The sequence below is a fragment of the Anser brachyrhynchus genome (genome assembly GCF_964034855.1).
Source record: "Anser brachyrhynchus genome assembly, chromosome: 3".
In the NCBI taxonomy this organism is placed as follows: Eukaryota; Metazoa; Chordata; class Aves; order Anseriformes; family Anatidae; genus Anser; species Anser brachyrhynchus.
Window position 1 is genome coordinate 120,637,204 of NC_137696.1, and position 26,135 is coordinate 120,663,338.

Consider the following 26,135-nt stretch of genomic DNA (forward strand, 5'->3'; position numbering starts at 1 on the left):
AGCATGACGAATACAAGAAAAGGGGATCAGGCTCTGATATTTCCCCAGGGTGCTGCAGCTGAGGGCTTTGGGACTCTTTATTGTAAGGACAATTGTGGGCTGAAAATCCATATAGGAGGAACTGCAAACTTTGGGTTGCACCTACCCCTGCCAGGTTACTATTTAACCCTGAGCTTCTTATCTCCACTAAATAACTTGTATAGGGAGCATTTTTCAGGCCTCCCAGTCGATCTTTAGCATGGTGGTAATACAAAATAGTTGCAAGTCAGAAAAGAAAATCAACAACCATTGTTACACAGTCCTGGATTCACCTCGGCAAAGGTTGGGAGACTGGGATCTGGCAGCAGGTGGGAAAGTCTCGGTGACACCGTGATGGGATGCTTGATTTTGGGAGGCTTTTGGCTGCTTGCAGTTTCATGCACAAAGCCAAATCAATTACCCCCTCGAAACTGCAGCTTTACCTCTTGCTTATGATCCCCTTATCTCAGCCCAATTGGATACCTTCAGCGCAATAATTAGGAAGACAGATTCCCCTTCTAAATATTTGCTGCTTTTTTGTATACGCTTTCCACTTTCTAGCCCTGTGGGATCATGAGCAACAGAACACTAAATCTTCAAGATCTATTCCCCATATGACGACGATTCTCTGTACTTTGCCATGTTACAAGAAATATAATTAGAGGTCCTTCACCTGACAGATTAATGAGTCCAACAGTGAAGGTCAGATAGTAGTAAATTAAACACCTAAACACTGCAATCTCTGCACATAATACAATCATGAAATGGCACATCTTTTGTAATGGTCTTGGCTGTTTCAGCACATAAATTCTTTATAACATATCAGTTTTATGGTACTTTTTTATTGTACCTTGTTATAAATATTTATACTCGTGGCTTGCCTTGCCAGTAAATATTTAGCGTTTTGTTCGATATGGTGACAGCCTTGGGTTCGTACACACAAAATGCAGCATGCAGCCGTCACGTGAGAGCCTTTAATGAGCCACTGCGACTGGACTGTGCGTTTGGCAATAATCACCTTTTAGAAGAACTAACAAATGCTTGACAAACTGCTTGTTAAAGGCTGCGTGCCCTCGGACTCGAAAGACAGAGCGCCCGAAGTGGTGAAAGCAGACACATCCGTCGGGGCCCGGGGGCTTGATCAGGTTAGATTAACACACACTTGTGGAGGGAAGAAAAAACAACCCAAAACAGACCTCTTCTGAAGTGCTTAATCCTGTTTCAACAAGGAGTAGCCGGATTATGCAATTTTAGGGGTAAATTTAAGAACAAAAATCAACGGATCAAGTCATTTTGGACTTGCACTGCAGTTTTATCCTACTGGTGTGCTTGGCAAAACATAAGGGTTTTGTTTGGGATCAGATACTGAATTTCTGCCCTCAGAAGGAGCTGAGAATAAAAATGAATTAAAAAATAATAATAAAAAATATTTTTGCTTATTTATATCATAGTTATGTCTAAAAACACAGGTTAGGGCACTAGCTGATTTCTCACACACCTAAAACTTCCCCAAGATCTTACAATTTAGGTGCAAAATGGGATGCCACAACCTGATTCAGTGGACAATCTCAAGCAAAGCTGCTTGCTATGGCTGTAATAATCATAATAAAGACTTCTTGCAATGCTCAACTTTTCAGCCCTCATCTTTTACAGTGAGCTCCCAGCCCAGCCGTGCTCTGTACGTGCCAGCTCTCCGCAAACACAAACTCCAGCAACTCATTAGCTGCCTCATTTTCCTCACCGTGGGATTCATCTCACCTAATTAGCCCTCACTGGGCTGGTGGTCTGCACAGAGCCCATCTCATGGGCTGCTCTGGCCAGTGGAAAGAGCTGGCTGCTTCCCTAGAGCCATCATTTTGCCTGAAGACGGAGGGAATGGCCCCGAGAAGGTGCGGGAATCCTGCAGGATCTTCAGCAAAAGGCTGAATGGTGGGGCTAGGTGAGACACTTTGGTTTCAGCTGGATAAAGTTAGGTGAGAGAAGCCCAGCTTGGGATCAGAGCTGGTCCTGTTTCTCCACGTGGCCGCTCCGTTCTGCTCCACAAAAAGGGTTTTCTTCAGATGAGGCTTCACATGGATGTCCCAATGAAAGGGAGCAAGTAAAATTTTGAAAGGAAACAGTTTACAAGAAAAAGACCTTTCCTAGCCTTTTCACAGGAAAAATAAAATAAAATAACAAATAAAAAAATCCCTTCAGTCTTCTCAGAAAATCAGCTCAAGCACAGCATTTGATTTCCCCTCCACTCAGAGGCAGGTAGCTCAAAGTGCGCCGTGAGAAACCAGAGAGCGTGGTGTTCCTCCACGTACAGCGTGCAGCAGTTTGCTAAGGTTATCGTGCGTGCGGTGACTGCGTGTCTTGGGTAGACACATTGCAAAACACTTGTTCCAGCCCTGCTGACACTTATCATTCATCACTGAATTAAAATAGAGTGATTCTGCTAAAAAGCAGGAGGGTTGCATTCATGTTACCCAGGCACGTTACCAGCCTACATAGCACCTCTGCAGCCTCATCTGAAGTCAGGTTAACCCTAGCACAAAGAACCACCACAAATTTTAAAGTGACTAAAACAAAACCCCAAGCCAGCTCAGCCCAAAATACAATTCAGAGACACAAGAACTGAACAAAGCAGTCAATAATCTTCATATCTGAGTTATCCATCCAGTTTCAGTTCTACGCAGGAGGCTTCGTTTCCTCTCGCAGACAGTTGAGCAATGTCATCAAGAGCTCATCAGCTTCTGCTGCTTTCTGCCTCTGAGATGGCCACCCCTCAGCACAAGACAAAATAAATGAAGCCCCAGTTGCAAAGCTTTTCAGGCTCTTTGGGATGCTGCTGGTGGAGAGGGACAGTGGCAGCACACGAGCAGTTGTGTGTGTGCTCTTTGCTGTTTGGGACGAGGGCTTTGGGCACTGCAGAAGGCTGTCACCGCTGTGCGTTTGCTGTCTGAGGCATTGCAGAAATACTCTGCAGCAGCACAGCAATGTGGGGGGTGGATGCATAAGGGCTGAATCCCTTCGGGATCAGGGAGGATGGACGTGTCCCTGTTCCCTCAGATGCCTGCCACTTCGCTGAAGCCCAGGAGAGCTTTAGGAGGTTTGGAGGTGCTGAGCTGCCTGCTGGGGTCGTCCAGCACTGAAAGCCACCTGCTCCCCACTGTTGATGTCACTTGCCGCTTGGGGTAGTGCAAATCTGCAAATTGCCCTGCCCGAGAGCACGGTGAGAGGTGGCGGGGCAGGAAGTGGGTTCCCGTCCCCAGCCTCGCGGGGAGCTCGCTAACCGCAGGGCGAACACCAGAAGCTGGGAACGACCGCGCTGCAGCTCAGGCGCTGCAAACCTCGGGGGGGTGACAGACAGAGAGGGGTCCCAAAGGCCTGGGGACCAAGAGAGGAGCAGCTGGGAAAGGTTTCTCTATCGGAAGAGAAGCCCAGCAGACAGGACAGCATCGCCACGTCCCTCATCTGCCTGCGTGCCCTGCAGAACCCACTAACGAGCATCCCCAGACACAAAGTGCATTGCCACCCCCCTGAAAAACAGGCGGGGGAGGTGTTTATTGCTGCGGGTCACCTTTCTAAAGCTTCCTTCAATAAAAAGACCCTTGCTGAAATAGCGAAAGGTGAGCACCGGGATATTAATCACCCTGCAAAACCAAGGGCTGATGGGGCTAGGAGGAGGCCTGGAAGATCCCATTCTTCGGGGATCAGGATTTATTCAGCATTTATTAGAGCTCTCATGAAACAAAACCCACCAACGAATACACACAGGCGTACGGGGCGGCCAGAGCATACCACACCAGAGCGGCTCGGGTTCTATTTTTCTCTCTTTCCCTCCCCCCTTTGATGCCGGGATGCTGGCAGGGCAGGGGGGAAGGAGGTGCGAGACCGAAGGGGCCTGTTTTGGCTACGTCGGCGTGGGCGTGCGGCGGGGACCGTCGCTTTCGGTTTGCGTGAGCGTGTGCGAGCGTTGAGCTGCCGTGGCGGAGCGTGGGTGGCACCGGTGTCTGCGTGTGACAGACCGTGTGGGTTCGGGGCTGCACGGCTGCGGTGCAGACGGGTTCGTCTGCGAGCGTGTCCCGTAAGTGCTTCTGCTGTTAAAGGCAGCGCCGAAGCCATTTCATAACAATAACAAACAACAAAAAAATTAGCGGCGCGGGCTGCTGGAGGCTCCACGCTGCTCCTCCGGCTCCCCAGCCCGCGCAGAGCATTCCCCAGCTTTAAAGACAACCAGAACGTGCAGTTGTTCCTCCCAAACCAAACGCTTGTGTTTTGAAACAAGACGAGCTTTGTTATATAATCCCAGCTTCTGACCTCGGACAGCTTTAAACCAGAATGGTTAGTAGGCTTTTCTTTTTGTTAAGTGCCAAAACCAAACGAAAATAATCCCGTTCTCATTTCCGTGAATGCGAAGAATCGTAAATTGTCCCCGCTTTTGGCCTTGTTGTTTTCAAGTGGCCGGCAAAGCCAAGAGGGGGACTTTGGCTGCCCACTGGAGTGATGGTGGGTGAAGTCCACCCTGTGTCTACCAGGCTTGGGGGCAATAAAACCTCTGCTGCCTTGCTGGACAAAAGGGGTTATTTTATTTCACCTCATGCCCAGCTGTCAGGAGGGGATTAAAACGTAGCTAAGGAGAGGGACAGCCCCTGCGAGGTGGGCAAAGCAAGCTTTCCAGGGCTGCTCGTCCCCATCTCACTGCCCCAGTAAGCTCCCAGTGCTGGCCATTTCATTGGGTGCTCACACTGGAAGCCGAGTTAATTCATAGAGCTTAAAGCAGATTGCTGAAACACCGAGTACTGAAATACGCCTCGTTTATCAGCCTATCTCTGTCTCCGTATGATCTACATGATAGGGATAAATATTAACTTCCTTTGAAGAAAATAAAGTGAAGCAGCCACATGTTTTACCTGGCAAACATATTCAGGGGTGATTCATTCCAAGAACGCTCTGAAAAATCCCCACCTCACTTTTACCTCTAGGAAATTCCCTTTTCATGGGAATGAAAATCACAGCTCCCACGCCCACAGATCGCAGGGCCTTGGCACTTCGAAAGGCTGCGGACAGCTTGCCGCGGCCTCTCTCGCCGAGATTGCTCTGCTACAAGCACAAGCAATGCTTTCCCCTAGCCGGATATTATATATATATATATATATATAAATTTTTTTTTTTTAATCACGCATTTTTACGGTGGGTTTAAGCAGCTTCCTCTGCTCCCTGTTGTTGCTTTTCAATTTTTTTTTCCTACATCGGGTGAAACCCCTGCAGGGGGAATGGAGCAGGAAAAAAAAAAAAGGAGAGAGAGAGAGAGAATAAATAAATAATGAAGAAAATGTTTCTCTTTCCCTCTCGATGTCAGGAATGTATGGAAAGCTTTAGGCTGCAGCAGTATTTTGACACTGCGCACAGTACTGCTCCCCTCCCCTATTCCTTTGAGGTTCATCTTTCAGACCACAGCTCTGTTCCGCTGCCAACTCGTTGGAAGTGTTTAGTGACTGGAGAACTGTTGCCTGCTCTCTTCAGAACTTCACACTTCATTTTTCCAGATCCCTGCGAGCAGCAGCAAATATTTCACCAGCCTGGTTTGCTGGCTACCACCATAAATCAGACTTAGAACCCAAAAAAATATCCAGGCCTGTCAAGGCATTAGGCTTTTATTTTCGGGCTGGATCCAGTGGTAAATGAGGGCTTGTATTTTCCTTTAAAACTGTAAAGGGATTTTAAGGATTGTCGTTGGACAATGGCCAGCTTCAAAAGATACAATGCAGAATGTAACTGGTTTGAGGAGATTTGAAAAAGTCTCAAGTATGAAAAATGGCTTTTCTTAAAGGTTTTTCAATGAAATGTGAAGCTGGGCTTGAATTTCATAAAGGCTTTGGCATAGGTTGCTTATGAGGAAATCAACTGGGAAGGTGGACAGGAGGATGCTCCTGAGCGATGGAGCGGGTATAGGTGTTCCTGCACGTTCAGGTCTGCCGTAGCTATGTGCGACAGCATGCAAAAATGGATTAGACGATTATTTGCTTGATACCGATTGCTTTAAAATGCATGTATGAAATAGGAATCTATTTTTTGATTTTGGGGAAGTTTGTAAGGCAAAGATGCTCGAGAAGCTTGGCCTTAACTGTCCAGGCCAGCACTGCGTTGCAGTGTGTTTTTTTAAAAAACAGCCTCTTGTAGCAAACAGCCCAAATTTCCTCAGTCTGCTCTTCATTACCCTAAACAAGCAATGAATAGAAACTAGATGGGGAGTCTAGGAGCAGGGCCTGACTGCCAGCATTGTCACAGGCTTGCTCCCCGACCTTGCTCCGCTAGGGTTCGGCAATCTGGTAGCTGTACACAAATCCCTTTTTTACATGATAATAGCCGAAATGATTTGCACAATTAAGCTGTAAAACGTGCCAGGGAGCTTCCAGGAAGCAGCATCCTGGGCATTAGCAGCAATCAAGGCACCACCACGCGTCCCGTGCCTCAGTTTCCCCAGCTCCTGAGGCAGAAAGAGGAGCTCTGACCCCGACAAAGTGACAAGAGGTGACCACAGTGCTGTTCCTCATTGCTCCCATCCCAGCCTGCCTTCTGGACAAGATCCTGAGCTGGGGAGAGCAGAGGTCTGTGCCCCTCTCTGCCATGTATTCCCATTTATCCAGAGCAGGTTGGCTCAGTTTTCCTCCCTTGGAGGGACATCTTTGTCCTGCACATTTACAGGGTGTTCTGGAGACATGCTGGTTGACACCTGCGTGGTGGCAAACCCATGGAAAACTCTAATTAAATCAGATACAGCAAAGCTACTGGATGTATATATATATTTTTTCCATTGGGCAAGTAGCCCTTCCCCAGCCTCATTATTACTTACACCATCCTATTCTGCAGACAGCAGTTTTGTCCATCACTATCAACCCACTGCAATGCCTTTCCTTCTCACCAGCATCATCCCCACTGCACGGGCACCAGAGCAAATTGCTTCTCCATCTGCCAAGCCTCTGTGGAGGTGCTTCCAGCCACCCTGAATGCCAGTTAATGGGGTTTAGCTCAGCTTTAGGCTGTGCTGGATTGTATGTTGGAGCTGTCGTGTTTGCCAGACCCCCCAAAAATGGGCCCTGAAATGCGGCACCGCAAAGGTGCGCTGGTAGTGATGGGATGCACTGCATGTCGGGCAATGGGTACACCCCAAGAACTCTTTGTTCCACATGAAATGACAGCAAAAGCACTGAAGCCAATAGGACAGGAGTGTTTATGGAGTGGTACCTGGACATTGCTGCTTTTTTCTCTCCAGGAGTTGCCGAGGGGCTGGCTCCCAAGCAGATGGCATGCCTGAGATAACCTACATAATTTAAGATTTCTTTACACAGCAAAGATGCTGTTGTCTGCACCCACAGGAGCTCATCCTCAGGGTGCTCTTCGCATGTCTTGGCTGAAGACAAGGGCCCTCCTGAGCCCCTCACACCCCCGGTGAGCCGGGGGCATTCCCTGCCGCAGGCACCGCCAGCCCACTCTGGCTCCCCAGTAAATACCAGCACCTCCCAAGGTCTCCTTGCCTTGTCTCCCATGGCTGTGGCTGAGCTGAATGGTTTCCTTTTACATTTCCCCACTGGTGCCCATATTCTGCTCAGCTTATTGCTTGCTACTCCTCCTGCAAAATTTCCCACCTCCTCTGACCTTGCTACCGCCGCGTCTTGGGTGTTCCGTGTTTGAGGCTGCTTCAGCAGTAGGCTCCGAGTCAATTAATTTTCCAAATCGCAGCTAACTCAGCAAGGCATTCATGAGCAGCAAGGTGGGGAGGCCAGCCGTGCACGGGGGGGGGAAAGAAAAAAAAAAAAGAAGGAGTTCAGTTTCCCAATTTAGCCTGGTGTGTAGCAGGGGTGGCCAGGAACCGGCGCTGGCTGCGGAGCGGGACAATTTTCCAGGTATGCCAAGAGCGCAGTCAAAGAGGAACAAAAGCACCGGCCCTTTCCCCCGCGGCAGGATCAGACCCCCGGCAAAATGACTTCCTACCCCGGGAGCTGACATAAAACTCCACACTTCCAGGCAAATAAACACCTTCTGGTCTCAGCAGCTATCTGACACGGGGGTAGCAGCAGGCAGGGCAAACCTTGTACCTCCTCTGTATTTCTAAGAGCTACGAATGCACTGCTGCTGCTTAAGAAACGTGCTCATTAATAGCTTTCCTGGCTGATGAGCGTGAAAAGGTAGATTGAGGTGGTTCACCAGAGACCAGTTCCTTTGCCTCCACCACAGATTTTAGGGTTGATTTGGGGCAAAATCCCTTGGTGCATAAGCAAGTTCCCCTGGGGCACGCTATGGGTCAAACCGAGTCAGCCCTGCCACCGTAACCGCATTTCTCGCCCTCCGATGGCCAGGCAGCTGGGAGCAGATCGCTCCTGCGTGGAGATGGGACAGCAGCTGGCTTCCTCGGGGTAACAAGCACGCACAGGTATGGAGGTGGAAGAAGCTCACGCCCTCGTTTGCCCTGCGGCAGCTTGTTTGCGTGCCCACGTTCCCAGCCTAGCAGAGGTGTGGCTGGAGCACGGGTAGGAGCATCCCCGCTGCTTGCCGTGGCTCAGAACCACAGTGAAGACGTGACACCACGATTTCCACCACCAGGATGATTCAAGAAAGCATCCTGTACTACACTTTTGACTACGTCTTTAGGGTATTTGGGCTCGCTAACCTGCTTGGTGCCAGTTTCGACTGCCCCGTCGCTGTGCGTCAATGTGCAGACAGACAGACCTCCACCTCTGGTCCTTCCTGCTTCGATAAGCTTAGCAGCTCACTCCCACCTACCAGATGGGTTGCAAAGATAAACGCATCACAGGTTGGGAAGCACTCAGGCATGCTGATAATAAGGTGCAGCTATCTGCTTTGGGAAAATAACAACAAAAAGGAAAAGATGCTTGGCCACATCAAATAAGAAAGGACCAGGGCCTGTTCTTTGGCCAGAAGGCCAACAGGCATGGCTCGGCTATGCCCATAGGATTCACTTGAGCCTCCAGATCGGGGTGGTCATACCCAAGGTGCCCACAGGGTACAGGTCCTGGCCTGTGCTGGCTCCTGCGTGATGCCGGGCATTGTACGGGAGAGCCTGGGCCAGCATCGCCCAGGCCCCTTCCAACAATTCTGTTGGGCAAATCCATGCTAGCAACAGCCGATCAATGTGCCCATTGAACTGCTTAATTTATTAGCACAAATACACCCTTTCAGGCCAGCTTTCACCATTAAAATGCTTTTTCTTTGGATAACCATCTTTACCCTATTGTCATCTTTTCATTGCCTGTCACGACTCTTTGCTGTGGACATTTGCAAGAAAATGTGGCTCTGCGCTCATATGGCATCAATTATTTCATGTAATCTCTGCCTTCTCTCCCAGCTGGACCACCTTTTTTCCCCTTCTCCCCACCTCCATCTCTAATCTAAGGAAAACAAGAGTGATTTCCATCAAAGGATATACGAGTCTCCTGCTCCCGTGCCCAGGCTCACCCTTGCTCCACCTCATCCCAGACACCAGTGGGTGTAAAACCAGAACAAATGAGCTCTGCTTTGAAGGAACCAGCAAGACTTTTTTTAAAGCCTGTGCCACCGCAGCCGTTGGCAGTGATGGAGAGCTCCCTCTGATTTTGAGAGCCTTAGCACCGAGCTAGCACACCGCACAGGCCCAGACTCAGCTGAATCCTTCACACCCACCCCATCCACGTCATTCTCTCAAACCCCAGCTGCACAAGTTGCTTCGGGAGGCACAAGAGACATTTCAACCCAGTTTGCTCCAATTTTCATGAAGTTGCAGGAAGTGCAAAGCAGGCTGAGAGCTTGAACTCCGTGTGTGAAAACTCTTAATTTTCTCTCACCTTGTCTCATTTATTCCACTTAAATGCACTGAGTTTCTTTAACATGCCCTGTGCTAGAGGGTTTTGTTCATCTGAGCAAAACCTTGATGGGGTTTTACCATCTGTCCCTGCAGTGGGCTCCTCAAGCCTTTGCCTTTGCTTTCTCAGAGTTGCCTCTGGCTTTGCCATATGCTTGGGGTGCAAGGTGGCACGTCTGGGCAGCCATGTCCCTCAAGACTGCAGTCTCCTTTTATCTCAGCTCATATGAGCCATGCACACAGTCCTGTTTCCTCTGAAAACTGGTTTTTGCAAGATTTCCTCCAGAGCTGGGTGACTGGAAGAAGCATTGGGTAGTGGCAGGGTGCACGCCCCAATGTGGGCCTGCCATGTGAGTTTACAGTTAAGGTGAAGTTCATTACTAATAGGATCGTCTCACTTTTCCTGAAAAAAAAAGCACCTTTCTTTTATATTTAAATGCACAACATCCCTTTGCAAAAACCTCAGCTCAAATTGTCTACCTTGAGATGCCTGTCTGGGATTTTCCAAAACATCCCATCCCATCCCATCCCATCCCATCCCACCCCATCCCATCCCATCCCATCCCATCCCATCCCATCCCATCCTTGACTTCTCCCAGAACTGGCAATATCAATATGTCCTCATCTTCAGGGAATGTGGCGGGTCCTATTTTCCAGCTGGAAAGCCAAGTTCCCATATAGTTTAGCTGAGCCTGGCTCTGTTGAGGTACGTCACTAATGAGTAGGACATTTCAGGCTTTTCAGCAGCCTCCTGCCCAAGTCCCATCACTCGCTGAGCCCTTTTGCTGCCCTTCTACTCCCATCCTGGACATGACCTCTCCTTACAACCATCCCCAGCCTGCATCCTAAATTCAGCATCAACCGATGGCAGCTCTGGCTTCTCCAGCACTCCCAGCCCCCAGTAGCACACCCCAGGAACATGCCCAGGCCAACCCTTGTATGACAACCAATGCACTCCAGTTAACAGCAAAGCCACGAGGAAGAGGAGGAGTAAGAAGTAAGGAGGAGCAGGTGTCTTTCCACAGCAGGTCATAGCATTGATATATACAGCACACAGTCAACGGGGGATCTAAACTCTGCTCAGGCTTTCTGCTGCTTATTTCAGACACTTTGGTATAAATATTGGACTCAGAAGCTTTGCCACTTGGTTTCTGGGATGGGGCAGTGTTGGTGGCAGATCTGTGGCAATACCAGGAAGCCCCAACAAAGAAGCCAAGAGAGAACTGGGAAAAATCCCAGTTGGCTTCCCATTGGAAATTGTAATTCAAATAAACTTTCACTTTTTTTTTTTTTTTTAAGATATTGACGATACTTTCCCAAAACAAAAGAATTTGGAAAAATTTAGGAAAAACTTTGTTTCAGAAGGGGAAAAATGGGATTTGTTTGTGCTACACTGCAACAGCTCTTTTCTTTGTAATGTTTTTGGGCAACTCTGATTTCCTAATGCCTCAACAGTGGTGTAAATATAGCACAGCAAGAGATGAAATCATTTAATACTGTGGCAAGATGTCGAATAAGACATGGTATCGCAGATGAAATAACGTATTTATTTATTGTATATCATTCCTTTTTTTAAAAAATAAACATTAAAAGCAGCTGTTAGCACAAACAGAAGAGCTTGTCGTATCCCTTAAATCAAAGTCTATCCTTTCGGTGATGTCATGTAACAGTTTGCCTCTGACACGTAGTATTGGCATTTCCTGCAAAATGGAACTAATAAGGCCATGGGTTTTGCTGAGCACTTCCTCCACACATACGTAGACACGTGTTTCTCCTCCTACCTCCCCCCGTCTGTAATCACTGCTCTGATGAAGTGTGACCAATCCAGAAAAAAAAACTTATTATGTGGGATGGTGGATTCAATGGAAAAACATCATTCATTTTCCACCCAGAAAAAAAATAATAAAATCATTTTTGTAACTGCTCTTTGATAAACTATGGTTTGTGTTCTTTTCAGAAGCATTGACAATGGTAGCCTGTGCCTTTTCATCACTTGAGTGCTTTTGCTTTCGGTCGCTTGGCTATAAATAGGAAAGCCTTTGTTCTGTCCCCCTTTGGATCACAGCTACTAACACGAAGCATGGAGGACACAGGGCTTTCCATGCTCCTCGGTCATCCTCCTGCGAGAAAGCAGCCACACAAACAAACAGGCTGCTTTGTTTGTACTTTCTCTGAAGTCGCAATTTCTTCCACTAAATGTTTACGCATTCCAAAGTCAAGCAACTTTGCCTTGCATCTTGGGAACCCAGCACTACTGGTGCTTTGTGTTATTTGCAGGAAGATTTGGAGATGCAGATTTAATGGGTTTGGTGAACAAGGTGATTAACATGTTTTTATTTTCTCAAAGCTAAACGTCTGCTAAAATCAAAACACAGCTAGCATTTACTTTGGTGCTAATGGAAGAATTTTCATAAATATCAAATTTAGAGCTAGTAGAAGGATCCTAGTTTGGCAGATTTTCAGAAGGGCTCAGTCCAGAGCTCTTTATGAATTCACAGTTTTTTCTTCTGTTTCAGCAAGTTTGGAGTCAGCTGCCCCGTGTCGATGTGGACAATGTAAGATCTCCCCAGTGTCCTCCAGCCTAACCTTGACGACCTCTTTCAGGGAATACAGGACAAGGATAATGTTAATGGTCCCATCAGGCCCCGGTGTCCCAGCAGTGGGTGCTGAAGACTGAACCAGGGAGCAAGAGGCAAGAAATCTGCTCTTCACACAGGTATTTGCAGGGTTGCCAGCCTCCTCAGTTGCCCATTTGTGAAGGTTTCTCCCACCTTGTTTTTATTGCTCTTTCATCTCAGCCTCTTTTTCTTTTTTCTTTTTGAGTACAAATGAACTAAATTCTTCAAACCCATCTGCGTTGCTATCAGACATTTTTATTTTTCTTTTTAATCTTGGCATAATTTCTGAAGTTTCCCTATGTACACTTTCCTGTTCGTGTATTTCCGTCATCCAGGTATCATCACTCAATAACCATACTGTGGCTGTAATGCTTTTCACATGGAAGGAATTGTGTTTTATTGATGGCAAATGTTGTAATGCACTTTCATGTCAAGATGAAAATCTGAAAGAGAAACTTTTTATAGTGCATGCTACATGAAACCTCTGCACTGAACTAGACTGTAGAGAGAATATATTCAAGTACACATATGCTATGAGTCTATACAGTAAATTAAACTGTCCTGGCATGCAGGAATGGGCACAGGAACACATCTCTACTGCAGGGGCACCGTCAAGTAGCACTCTCCCAAATCATTTCCAGCCAAAGACCAAGTGTTAGCAAAGCCAAGGACCACTCTCAACAGGCAGTTTGGATGTGGCTGTTCTCTTCTAGAGGTTAAGAGTATTTAATGGCATGGATCTGGCAAAAAGAAATGCCAAGTGGCCTCGGGGCCAGAGCCTGAGCCCAGGCACTGGTTCGTGGGGCTGCAGGGATCAACCTTGCCCTGGCAATGGGCAAGGACATCCTGGGGGCATCGCTCTCCTCCCTGCCCTGACTTCCATGATCACAGTGGGGACCAAACACTGCATGGGTCACCTTGTGGATGTTTTTATTCGGTGGAGGGGTTCCTGTTGAAGCCCCATCACTTCAAGGAGAGGGGTTCAGAGCAAACTGCTTCCAGTGGCCAACCTTTTTCCATGGAGGGCCAGCTGCTCAGTGTGCAATTGGAGAGAAAAGCCCAAGTCCCAGCACTAACTGCTGAGCTCCTAGCCCAGCGAGAAATCAGGACAACATAGTCAAAAAAAAAAAAAAAAGTACAACAAAAATAAAGCTAATTGGTGCTGAGGACTGCCTGGGGGGTCAGCATCCCTGGCACTCGAGGTAGGGGATGTAAGGGCAGCCTGGTCATGGTGCCAACTGAAGGGGTCCTCTGGATCCCGAAAATGGAGAGGTTCCCCTTCCAGCACCTCTGCCAGTGCTGCCTCACCTCATTTCTGAGTGCAGCTGGTGAAAGCTCTCTGGAAGGCACGTGTGCTGCCTTTGGTGGTGGGAACCTGCTGCGTGGCACAGCCAGCTGATGCAGGGTGCCTGCTTGACCTCGAGGGGCTGATGGCACGATGCAGCTGGGGATGTGTGTGCCTGCACCATGGCATTGCCCCACAGACACCGTGACTCTTGATGTCCCCTCCCTATGGAAGCCTGCAGACCAAAACCCTTGCTAGGGTGCCACCTGTGCCCATGACAGGGCTCCTGCTACTGCTTTTGCCCCTTTTTCTGCCTCTCTCAACCGTTTCTCGACTTAGTCGCCTCACTCAGTGGGGTTTGGGAGACATTTAGTCTTTTACATAGTGATCTCTTGGTTACTATTTTTATATTTCTGGTTGGGGCTGAATGAGCACAAGCAGGGCTTCCTCCAGCCTTCCTGCTCAAACCCAATACTGACAGCAAACAACTGGCACATTAATCTTACTCTAAATATTTTTGGGGTTCCCTTGCTCTGCTCAGTACCAAAACTGATGTGGCTGAAAGGTAGAAGACCCATCCCGAGACCAGGTTTCATCCCAGTTCAATATCCCAATGCCCTTCTCCAAATGCACTCGTGTGGGCAGTAGACGAGTTGTCCTGCAGCGATTTTAGTCCCACTGCAGAAGGAGGTCCAGACGTCTCTTTGGAAAAGCCTCCTGGGAGGTTTCCAGCTTGTTTTTTCACAAACACAAAATGTTTAGCTACACTTTGGGAAAGCCTCCAAGTCCATGGCTGCTTGTCTGAAGGACTCTTGAAGCTTTTCTGAGGTTGGATTTTCTCTCCAACCCACTCACAATTTGTGCAATTACTTAATATCAATGAATTCGTATCAGATTTATATACCAGAGCAGCAAGATAACCACTTGTCCCAAATGGAGGAGAAAATGCCCGTTTCCTCCTCAGCTGATTCCTGAAGCAGTTTTCTGTTTGCCACTGAGATAAAAACCAGAAAACTTAACCCAAAGGCCAGCAGCTAGAGGGGTCAGGTCTAGGCTCTTGCTTGGTCCTGTTGCTCACCAAAACCAATTCAAAAACTCTCACTATTGTTCACAACACCCGAGACACTGCATGGGGCTGACAATTTTTTCACAAAAATACTTTCCTCTTCAAAAATATGTCTCTTTCCCTATTTTTGCAGACAAACATCAATTTAAACGGTTGAAAAAGAATTGTTTTACAGCCAAGAGATATATGAGGTCTACTGCTAAATTGCCCCTAAGACCACAGCTTTTTGCACCTTTTCACATCCCAGATCACAGGGCAAATGCCTCTGATCTTCCTTTGCAGTGACGGAGGAGAAACACACTTCAGGAGTACAGTTTAACTCTTCCTAAAGTGGGCAACTAATCCAGTTCAGATCAAAGTGCCACTTCACCCCTAATGACTATAAAGGGAGCAAATGTAGGGTAACTACCCCAGATGTGGATTCAGCCTTGACTTAAGTGAGCTAAACCCTGTCCTGTCTCCTTGGGCTCCAACAATAGTGCATTTGCAGCAGGTATTCCCAAAGAGCTCATCCCCACCTTGGGTTGTGCTTTGCCGGGATGGCTGCTACACATAAGCATCAATTAGTCAGTGATTCAGTGTAGAAAGATTCACACCTGGCAAAACCTAGATGGAAATGCACTCCTCCTTCCTCCCAGGGGAACACCACCGTTAACACACCTGCTCTCTTTCCGTTTTATTTTCTCACAGGCTTCATAAATCTTGCTTTCCTTTCCTCACCGCAGCCCAACTTCGGGAGGTGTGAATGCTCCCGTTTGCTCAGCTAGAAGGGGAAAAAAAAAAGATTTCTACAAGCTCAGCTTCACCAGGGCAAATGAACCCTGTGTTTTAGGAGGTCGGAGCAACCAGGCTGATTCAGCTGGGGGTCCAGGCAGATGTCAGAAGTGCACAGGATGGGCCAAAACAAGCCCAAAGTGTGCAAACCTCTAGCATTCTGATAGGCAATCCTGATAAGAGAAAAGCCTGCTGCAAACAACAAGCAGAGCCAGGAGGAAAGATCTACTCACTTTGTGTTATGCCCCCACCTAGAAGTTTGGGCTACAGCAAACTAAGTTTAGAAAGTACCCAAGCCTAATTTAACAGTTGGTTGTTTTTCATGGACGGAAAGACAGAGCTCGACCTTTTCTCTGAAAACACCCCACCCGGGGTTCCTGGAAGTGGCTGAAGTCTTGTTTCTCGAGGTGCTGCCTCCTACCCAGGGCTCAGGCTGGTTTTTGACTCCTGCTTCAGCTGAAGCCTGCAGAAGATCTCAGGAATAATCCCAGGAGGAGGGCAGGGTCCACCAGGAAGAGCGAGGCGGCTGTCATTCAGCGCCAGGAGCATCACGTTCCAGAGGATTTGGAAAGTGGGAACTCAAATTGTTTTAAATGGAGCATCTTCCTGTCTTGCTTCCACACTGCTGAGACTTTGAAAAGAGTTTTTAAAAACCTTAATTCTCTCTTCTTCTGCTTTTTAAGGGTTGAGTGAGAAGAGTCATCATTCCCTCCAATTTTTTTAGATGTTTATGTTCAACATCCTGAGTTTATTCATAAAGCAATGAGCCTGCCTTTAAAAATCAAGGCCAAATCTAGGTCAAATCTGATAAACATTTTAGCCTTTGCTCTGCAGAATCGGAGGGCTCAGGCACATGATCGTGTTACTGCAGCTCAATGAGCGGCACCACATCAGCTGCACGGCACCAAGGGGCTGTGCGTGCTGAGCCACAAGGGTGAGGCCAAGCACATTAGCCCGAAACCGCTTTTATTGAGGTTTCAACAAATGTGTTTTATCTCACATTTGCCAGTGGTAACCATTTGAGTTGCATTATTTCAGTGTTTGCCTGGGCCCTAAGCCTTTTCAAGGGCTCGTGTTTTTCTACTCACGATAATTTATTGCAGTATTTAGAAGAGGGGACCAGGAAACATGGCACGTCTGTGGCCAAGACTATAAATCTGGGATGTCCTAGGATGCTCCACGCTGTGCACTGCTGGTCTTACAGTTGTCCTGTTTGGGGGCCACTGGTGCACAGGGGGGGCTGTCCAGCCTGTATTTCCTTTGAAGGATATCCAGATGCAGAGAGGGATGGAGCATGGTCCAGTTTTCTCCCAACAAAAGAGTTGTGATATGGCAAGAGTACATCCAAGCCAGAAATGCTCGGAGAGGAAAAGGGCATTATGGAGCACTTCCACTGCCTACTGTAGTGTAGTAGTAGTTCACTACTGAAGTGCAGCCTTTACTATAGTCCAGATATGAAATCAGCTCATCATGTGAACGCCGAATAGCTGCTCCAGCCCTTAGAAAACTCAGCCACCACACGATGAGCTCAGGAGATTCCTGAAACTATTTTCTGCAAAAACCACATACACATGCTCGTGTGTACACACAGGCACATGCAGACAGACACAACCAGGCACTGTGGCTCTGTTATCCTTTATAAGCCAAATTGCCAATTGAACAGGATTTAGATTTTGGGATAACGTACATTAAGAAATGCATCATACAGTTGGATTTTGGGATGGAGTTATGCCATCCTTTCCCATTCCTGTAACAAACCATAGTGTTTTGGGGCAGTCATGGCCAGTGGTTCAGTTTGAACCAAGAAGCTACTTCAGGAGAATCCATGGGACAAATGTAAGGTTTCCAAGTCTCCCCCTGCCTTAGTCTAGGCCTAAAATTTTGGGTCTGTAGAAGTATGAAACAAATAAAAGTACTGCCACAAATTTTAAGGCAAGTTATTGCATAAAAAGCAGACAAATCTCGTTGATGCTTGCACTGTTGTAGGACTGCATCTCTTGCTTATTTTCTTTGCTGCACAATAAAGGTTTGCATCCTAACCTATCTCTGGACAGAAGTATCTCTGTTAGCTGGGGAGACATTGTTGTGCAATGTGTTTGAGTTCAGTATCTCTGAAGCCGCTGAGTTTCATTGAGCTGGGTCTGGCCATGGGATTCAAAAACTATAGAACAGATAGACATTGCCCTTGTTTAGCACAATCCCATTAGTTCTGTCTCCTTGGAATCGGGATTGGAAAGTTAAAATCTTAAAAAAATATACCTAAGTTAAACCTTTAAACTGAAAGGAGGATGTACTACTTTACAAAATCTCTCACTTTGTTTCCCTGGGCTTCATATTTCTAGAGCTCCCTTCTCTTATTCATGGAAACAACTCAAAGCGGCAAGAGTTATTCATAGAAGTTGCTTTTACGCATGAGTCAAACAAGGCAGTCAGGATGCGACAGCCCAGACGAAGTTAGGGCAAATAAAATGCAAATAATGAAACTAGATTCTTGTGGTTCAGCCCTTTTCCTCTCCTATCTTCAGCATCTTTGCGACACCACTGTGATGGCTGATAAGAAAACAGAGGTCAAAGTGTCAAGAAAACAGAGGCTGTTTCCTTTGCATCAGATATGAAAAGCAACATCTCCCAGCTTTCTCATGGCTTTGCCCAGCCCAGAGAGTGGCCAAACCTCACTCAGAAGAAAATGAGAGGCGCCTGCCACAAGTGGAAAGCATCTGCACAAAACGATATTGCATCCCTTAACATGCCTCAAAGCCTGGGACCCCTCATTTTTCCTGGATGCTCTGCTTTTCTGCACTGAGCGAAGGACTATACCATTTCTCCCACTCCAGGAAACAGATGCAAAAACTTGTCAGAAATGGTCAGTGCACCAGTATATCCCCAATTTATCTGCTGGAAAAGTTCTGTGTGAAAGAGCTGCCACCTTACAAGCAACACCCTTGGCCATGCAGCTTGCCACATTCCTATTATCATACGGAGCTCAGTGTCCAGGCTTCGTACTGAGAAAAAAAATACAAGGTCGCAGACCTAAAATTCAAGCTGCTGGAGTGAAAGGATGAAAACTTCTTGAAAGAGAAACAGTCAGGCTTGGGGAGGAAATAGTTTTGGGGCAGCTGATTAGACCAACTGATAAACTGTGAACTCCCAAAGACAACTGCTAAAGGCTACACATACAGAAGATGAAAAACTATGTATGGCCTCTTGGAAGAAGACAAATGCAAGATGCCTTCCTCTTGGAAGAAGAAGACAAATGTAAGATGAATCTGTATAATTGTACTAGATAGTAACCACCATGGGTACAATAGAAATGCTGCTTTTATGCACATAGTTTTTTCCCTCATCTCTCACACTTCTCTGCTCTAGGGAAAAGATATACAGTGTATTGCTCCTAATCCTTAAATTCCCCCAAATTAGCTGTTGACCTAAGGGGGGATCACCTTCACAGAGCACATCTTGGTCCAAATGCCTTTCTGCTTGTCATCGGCATGGTGGAGGATGTTCATTCTGGTATTTAGGTATCGGAATTAAGAGTCTGTGCTTCCTATATAGTTTGTGGAACATTTTCAGGGAAATTTAGGGGTTAAATCCCCAGCCTAGGAGCAAGTTACTCATTACCCCCCACCCTGAGCTCACTGGGGGCTGTGAGGGGTCATCGTGATGCTCTGGCAGGAGACAAGTCGGGAGGCAATGGCTGTTGAAGGCTCTGCTTTCACCTATCTCTGCATAAAGACTTTAGATGTTTTTTTTGTATAAAAGGAACATCAGCGGGATCTCATTCTACCATTTATTACCTGAAGTATTCCTCTACGTATCTTGTTAACAATGCTTCTATATTTTTTTTGTTAACCCAAACTAGAACGAACACCTATGGTGCCCATGGCAAAAAAAAAAATAATCCCAAAACAACAGCTTGCCTTTTCTTTTTAACTGAGGTTGGTATTGACCTGTTAAGAAGAAATGTGCTTACTGGCAAGGTATTGGCCTTTTCCAGAAAAATGGCGTCACAGGCTTTCAAGTCTTTGAAATTTGCCTTGTCACAAATATTAACAAATGGGTACATATTTTACGAAGAAATACTGATTTCTTAACAAAAGTTGTAAGGCAGCCAAAAACACTTGGAAGTAAACCAATAACTGCATTTTAAACTAAGAGAAGTAACCAAATAACAATTGCTTTTCCCAAATAGACCAGGAACTAGAGGAGTGCTAGTAAGATCAGCTCCCCTGTCCCATACATACTCTTTCCCATTTCTGACAATATTTCTAGAGCTATCCTTTACTTAACGCAGTGGTAAATGCACAGGCTTTTCACCAATACCAGTCTAAACCATTGCACAACTTTTATTAAGTGCCCATCAATTCTGGGCACTTGAGAAGTGAGTGAGCTTAAGAAAACATTTTCAGAAATGAACTACTTCTCATTCTGGGAGGCAGTCAAAAACTTGTTTTCCCCCACTTTCTTGTATTCCACATGGGTGTGTTTCTGAGCTTCACGTCCTTCTTCTCTGAGGTTCAATTTCTTCTTTGCAGTTGTGGCAAAGAAACGCTAAAGGAATGACTTTTACATTTCATTGGCAATGTCTGAGGTCTGTGGTCACCCTTATCTCCTGCTGGAGACCTTTGCAAATTAAGTATTAGCTTTTCCTCTGTAGGGTGGATGTTTTCATGGGTCTTGAGCAAGGAGCAAGCACTTGCCAGGTTGCTAAATTTTTAATGTATCTTCGTCCACAACACCTGTGTGGGACTGAAAGGTGCTGGCGAGTGCAAGGACACGATGGGATGGGAGAAATGCACCAGAGTAGGCTCGGGCTGAGCCCAAGGGGAAGGGATGGATCCCAGCTGGTATCAGCCTCATGGGTCAGGAGGTTTTACAATGAAATTACTTTAACAAAGCAGCACCTGCAATGCCAAAGGGTCGATAGTGACATCAAAGCAGACAGCGACGTCAGCAAGCATACACTTCCCCAAAGCACAAATGGGTTCTGGCTTTAGCTGTGCTTTTAGATGGAAAGCAAGACCCAAATGTAAGATCTGAACACTGACCCCAAACCTCCAGAAACTTCTGGGGCAGCTGGACCAGAAACTGACTTCAGGGCCCTGCTGCTTCCAGAGGAAAGCCAGAATTTGGGCTTAGAAGTTTGCCTTGGAGAGGGCTTTTGTTTACGGGAGGTACTCATTCATCCACTTTCTTTGGCATTTCACCCCTTGGTCCTGCTGAGGTCAGCACGAGCCCCCCCAGCTGGACTTGCCTGGGCTCAGGGCCGTGCCAGCTCCTTGCAGCCCCTGTTTTCTCAAGCAGCAGCGGTTTCCCTTTTCCTGTCTCTGGGTCCTGTCACGCTGCACATGACCTAAATTACCCCTCTTTAGTTTTTTTCCCAGATGGGGAGGCCTGATGCAGTCAGGTGTGTGTCTGCAAGCAGCCAAATGCCCTCAGCCCCGAGCACAGGGCCCTCTCCATCCTCCACTGCCCTGTATTGCTGACACAGTGGGAGCAGGATTTGTCCCTCTGTGCCACACAGACCTGGATCAGTGAGCCCAAGCGACAACAACCAGGTAACATTGAGTTCACCAGCATGTTTTCTGTTGGTATTTTCAGCTGGCGAGCTCCCTCAGGCCAGATATCCACAATAAACAAAGTGCCAGGCTTGACGTGACTATCCCCCAAAAAAGTATCTTTAATAAACAAATGCAGCACGCAAAAAAAAAAAAAAATCCATGTTAAACAGAGAGACTGAAATGAGTTTCTAATTGGAAACTTATGAAAATAGCAATTGGGGGCATCCTCTTTGTCAGGCGGAGCCGAGGAGGTTTGAAACGGCATGTACTAAACCTTCACTCACTGGCAAGGAGAAGAGTTGCACAAGTTCCCTGTAAACATCTTTATCTGCAGTTATTAGCCAGCGATCCTAAACATTGGATGAGTTCTCCCCATCGTTTCACAATTGTTGGTTGTTTTTTTTTTCCCCTGGTTTCTAGGAACTGTTTTCGAGGACTGCCATTCAGCACGACAGAAAAATGTGTGAACATAAGGCACTGTCCCATCTTTTTCCTCTTGGTCATTGCCCTGTTACAGAAATGCAAGATATCACGTTACCTCGTAGCCTACTTTTCTCTAACACTTTCCATCCAGTACCTATAAGTGCATTACAACCATGAGTGATTTTACTGTGATTTTCAAGATCCCTGCCTGGAGGGTATCGCATAAGGAAATAAGGAAAATATGATGGAAGGAGTGGTATGAGGAGAGTAAGAGACATCTTTCTTAATGCCCAATACAATACCTTATAAAAAGACAATCCTGTCTTTATCTAGTAGTGTGAAGTACTCTCTTCCAGACAAATAAAATAGACTAAGGAAAGAAAACAGGGTGGAGGGGAAAGTAGAAAAAAAGATGGAACAAAGAAGCCAGTTTAAACCCCTGGCCCCTGTCCACCACGTTACCATTTCTGTGGCAAGGAGCATGTCAAGCGAACTCCTCATCGACTGGTCCTTTCTACAGCTTTACAAAAGCCACAGGCTGTGGGCAAAATTCCTGCTATTGCTGCTGTTTGTTCCTCAAAACTTGTGAGCAGTGCAGAAAATGCACCTTCACCCCCAGCACAGAGCAGCAGAGGGACAGAAGTAGAGGCTGGATATCAGTCCCGGCTTCGAGATCCAGCTGCCAAACAGGGGGTTACAAAGAAAAACCTCGGGAGATTTCTCATACTTTTTGGCTTATTCTTCTGGTGTTCATCTTAACAGAAATCAGCTGTTTTCCTTCTCACTTGTGCAGCATTTGCAGAATAGACATTAGCATCTGGGCTGGCTATTATTAAAAGATGAGGACATCCTACTTAGTTAGGAGAACACCACCACTGGCAACGAAGGGAGAAAGATCCTTCGCAGTCAGGTTTCCAGAGATCTGTCTGGATTATTTGCCCTTTTTTTTTCTTTTCTTTTTCCCTTTTTCCCCTCTGCAAAAAAAAAAAAAAAAGCCACTGCTTTTCTTTCCTTTTTCCTGGCCCTTCCTAACCTGCCTCACACACTGCAGCACCCTGGGCAGGGATAAAGGCTGTGCTTTCCTGGGAGAAGCTACCTCACAGCACTGGGATGCAGCAGCATCATTTTAAGCTACTAAGGACTTCTTTTTTTCAACTGCAGAAATGGAAAAGTAAATAATCCATGGGGATGACTGCCTTGCTGTTTGTGCTTGGATTTTATTTTTAAAAAGGATTTTAAAGTCGGAGCCTGGAGGAACACAGATGAAGGGGTGGGAAGGAGAGGCCACCAAGCATTGACCTCCTATAGACGTGCAACAAGGTTTTAAAACCTGCGTCCCCAAACCGAGAGGCAGGGAAAGGAGCCAGGGGAAAAGCCACAGAGTGCATTTGGGGAGGTTTGGTGTGGGCACTGGGAGAAGAGTAGGAATGGGATGTCCTGTTGGAGCCCCAGCTCCGTCTCCATGCTCAGATTTCCAAGACTCGCTGGACAAAGTGAGCAGACCTGGTGGTGGTGGTCCTGCACAGAGCCTCTGTCAGACCAGAAGACGCACAGAGGCTCCTTCCAAGCAGCATTCAGTGATCTTTCGCTGATAACACTGACATGTGTGGGCTGAGAATTGCTGGCATCCAAAAACGCAGGGCTATTAATAGAGGGACTTCAGCTGATCTCTACTGGCGTAATCACCATCTGCATTTGGCCCGGCGGTCCCATTAATCACTGGCAAGTTGCTGCAGCATATCAACTTTACCGGGGGGTTGTTTGCTTTTCTCTAAGTGTTGGGACATCCCGCGAGCTCCAGCTGCTCATCCCGATAAAGCTGCCGGGAGGGAGCGGCCAAGCGCCGCGCTCACGGACCGCAGCCCAAAGCTCCTCTCTGCTTGTTTCCCTGCCCCACTGCAAACGCCGAGGAAATCTGTTGAGACAGCACAACTTGGCCTTAGCTCCGCATTGTTTTTTGACCAGATCAGCAGTCTGGAAACTGGGTCAATTTTTCTAAACATGTGGTTTAGAAATGTGCTGTTTCAAAGGACACTATCCAGTGGTGTGAGACCAAACACTGGGTTTGTAGTAAAAAGAGCTAAATAACAACAACAACAAAAAATTAATGTTCAAAGCTCCTATAAACAGTGAGTGCATGGGATATCCTGCTAAAGTAAGAAAATAGTAAATTCCCTGTTTTACATTTGGGGAAACTGAGGCATAAAAAGAGGCGTCCAAAGCTGCTTGGAAAATTACGGATGAAGCTGAAATTTCCCAGCTGCAGAACCAAAGGTAGTTTGTGTCTTCTTTACAATATCTTACAAATATAACTAAAGGGGTTTTCTTTTATTCTCTCACTCCAATTGTAATAGCATCTGGAGCACAGAGAAGTCAGTGAGTGATTCAGACAGATGAGATAAAGAGCTCTAGCTGGGCAAAGTCTGGGAATTAGCATCAACGAGGGAAATTCAAGCCCACTTGACATTAGAAACACAGGTTGCATCCACCCTAAAAAATACATGCAATTCCTCGGTGTGAAAGCAAGTCAGAGCAGAGGCAATAACTTCAATTTTAAATTACATCGTAAGTCCCAAGTTGCTATCTTTTCAATGCAACAGGTCACCAAACGCTTTTGGAAGTTTCAGCTTTGTTCTCTTTGTATGCCCATGCATCCCGGGCTGATATTGCACCAGCAGATCCGCAGGGAAAAAATACAATTACATAATGCCAGACAGCCCTTTCAAATGCCACATATTTAACTGTTTCTGCTCACGCTAAAGGTTTTCTTTCAAGATGCTGAGTAGAAATGCTCAACGTGCCCCCAAAATGTTACCCACCACAGCCAGCCCCATCACTTTTCCACAGGTTATAGGTTTCTAGTGGATTTTCCCGTAATTTTAACCTGCCCAATAACTATTTTTGGAGAATAATACTCTCAGGGTGTTCTCTGCAAGTGTTTAATCATGTGTTGAGTGCCTGAGTTGTGAAGCTGCTCGCCAGTGCTTCACCATTCCCTCTGCTACGCAGATGTGGGATCCAGCCAGAGCGGATCCCATATCCCATGTATATGGCTTATGGCATTGGCTATCCATGAGCAGTCCCCTAGAGAATGGATTTCACCCCAAGATACCGATTACTTCCCTCCTGACCATGCAGCAGGTGACTAGATGGTGCATGTCAATCCTTGAATATATCCCCAGGTTATTTCCTCCTTTCCTCCGGTAAGCAGCTTGATGAACTTTTTTATTTGGTGCCAACGTAGGGCTTGGTGCTGAGCTGTAAGGTCAGACCCCGCTCCATCCCCCCCGTGTTCCTCCCCAAGAGCTTGTTTTAGGCACAAAAAAGGCTGATTTAGGCCTGTGGCGGCCAACATGTGGCGTGCTTTGAGCCCCACCGGTGCTGCTTACAGCCACAGGAAATTAAAAAGTTAAAACTGAGGCCAAGAGGGAGAGGCAGAGCGGGATGTTGCCCTCCATATGCAGCAAAAGCCTGGCTCCAGAGCTCTGGAGCCCTCGTTCAACCCTCAGAACCCCAAAGCAAGAGTTTGCTTACTGATACCAAAAGGTAGGAAAGGCAATGGTCATTATCCCTTGCAAGAAGCATCTTTAAAATCGTATTTCCTAACAATACTTTAAATTTGAGCTTTTCCCCCACTTCACATGTCTCCGCATTGGGCAGTCCTCCAAGCTGACCAGCACAGGTCGCTTTGCCTTGAAGGTGGTTCTGGTCAAGGCGGTTCTGGCTAGGGCATGTCAATGAGAGTGACCTCAAGGAGAGGGTAAATGAGTCAAAAACAACACCCCCGACACAATCTAAGAGGGGAAAGCATGTGGGAATCGCTGTCCTAGATCGGAGTGATGGTATGGTTCTTCCAGCCCTTGTGCTGACCATGTGTACTGTAGATATCCCAGAGGAAAAGCGCCAGAAACCAACAACAGATGGAGGGATTGCTGTAACTCCTCGATAGCCTGCCTATGCAAGAATTTCGTCCTCTCAAAGCTCGTTTTTGGGGGTGTTTTTAGCTGAATACATGTTATCTATACAATCGCATGATCAGCTTTTAGCTTAGCCAGCTACCTGCATCAGGGAGCCCTCCGTGTAACTCATGGGGCCATGGGATAACGGGGCCTGGAGGGCACCGTGGGAGGTCTCCAGCCCAACCTCCTGCTCAAATAAACCTCAGCTCTGGGGGCACACTGGGTTGCTCCAGGCTTTCTCCAGTCGGGCCCTGTAAACCTCCAAGGATGGAGGTGGCATGGCCTCCCTGGGCCCCCACTGACGGGCCAAACGATGAAAATTTGTTTCTTTTTACGAGCATCTGGACTGTGAAAGGAAAAATATAATGAACCTCCGTCTGTGCTCTGACTAGCTGAGATGGGTTAACCTGTGAATGGGAGGGCAGCAGAAAGGCTTAACACTAATATTTATAGCGTAAGTCTCCCCAGAACTACTCGTACAGCAGCACACCACACGACGTTGACTGGCTTGCTTCGTTCCTCTCTCTTGGATAAAGCTTCCCTAAAATCAAGACCCAGGTTATGGGCTGGGATAAAAGTACTCTCAACCCCCC

The 26,135-nt window shown here is 47.0% G+C and overlaps 1 long non-coding RNA gene across 1 annotated transcript in view; it reads left to right on the forward strand.

Annotated features, from left to right (window-relative positions):
- LOC308193144 overlaps positions 1–26,135 on the forward strand; it is a 27,467-nt gene continuing 1,332 nt past the window's right edge. Inside the window, exon 1 of the long non-coding RNA XR_013949415.1 lies at positions 1–12,575. This is a non-coding gene — a long non-coding RNA (uncharacterized lncRNA). The remainder of the gene's footprint in view (positions 12,576–26,135) is intronic.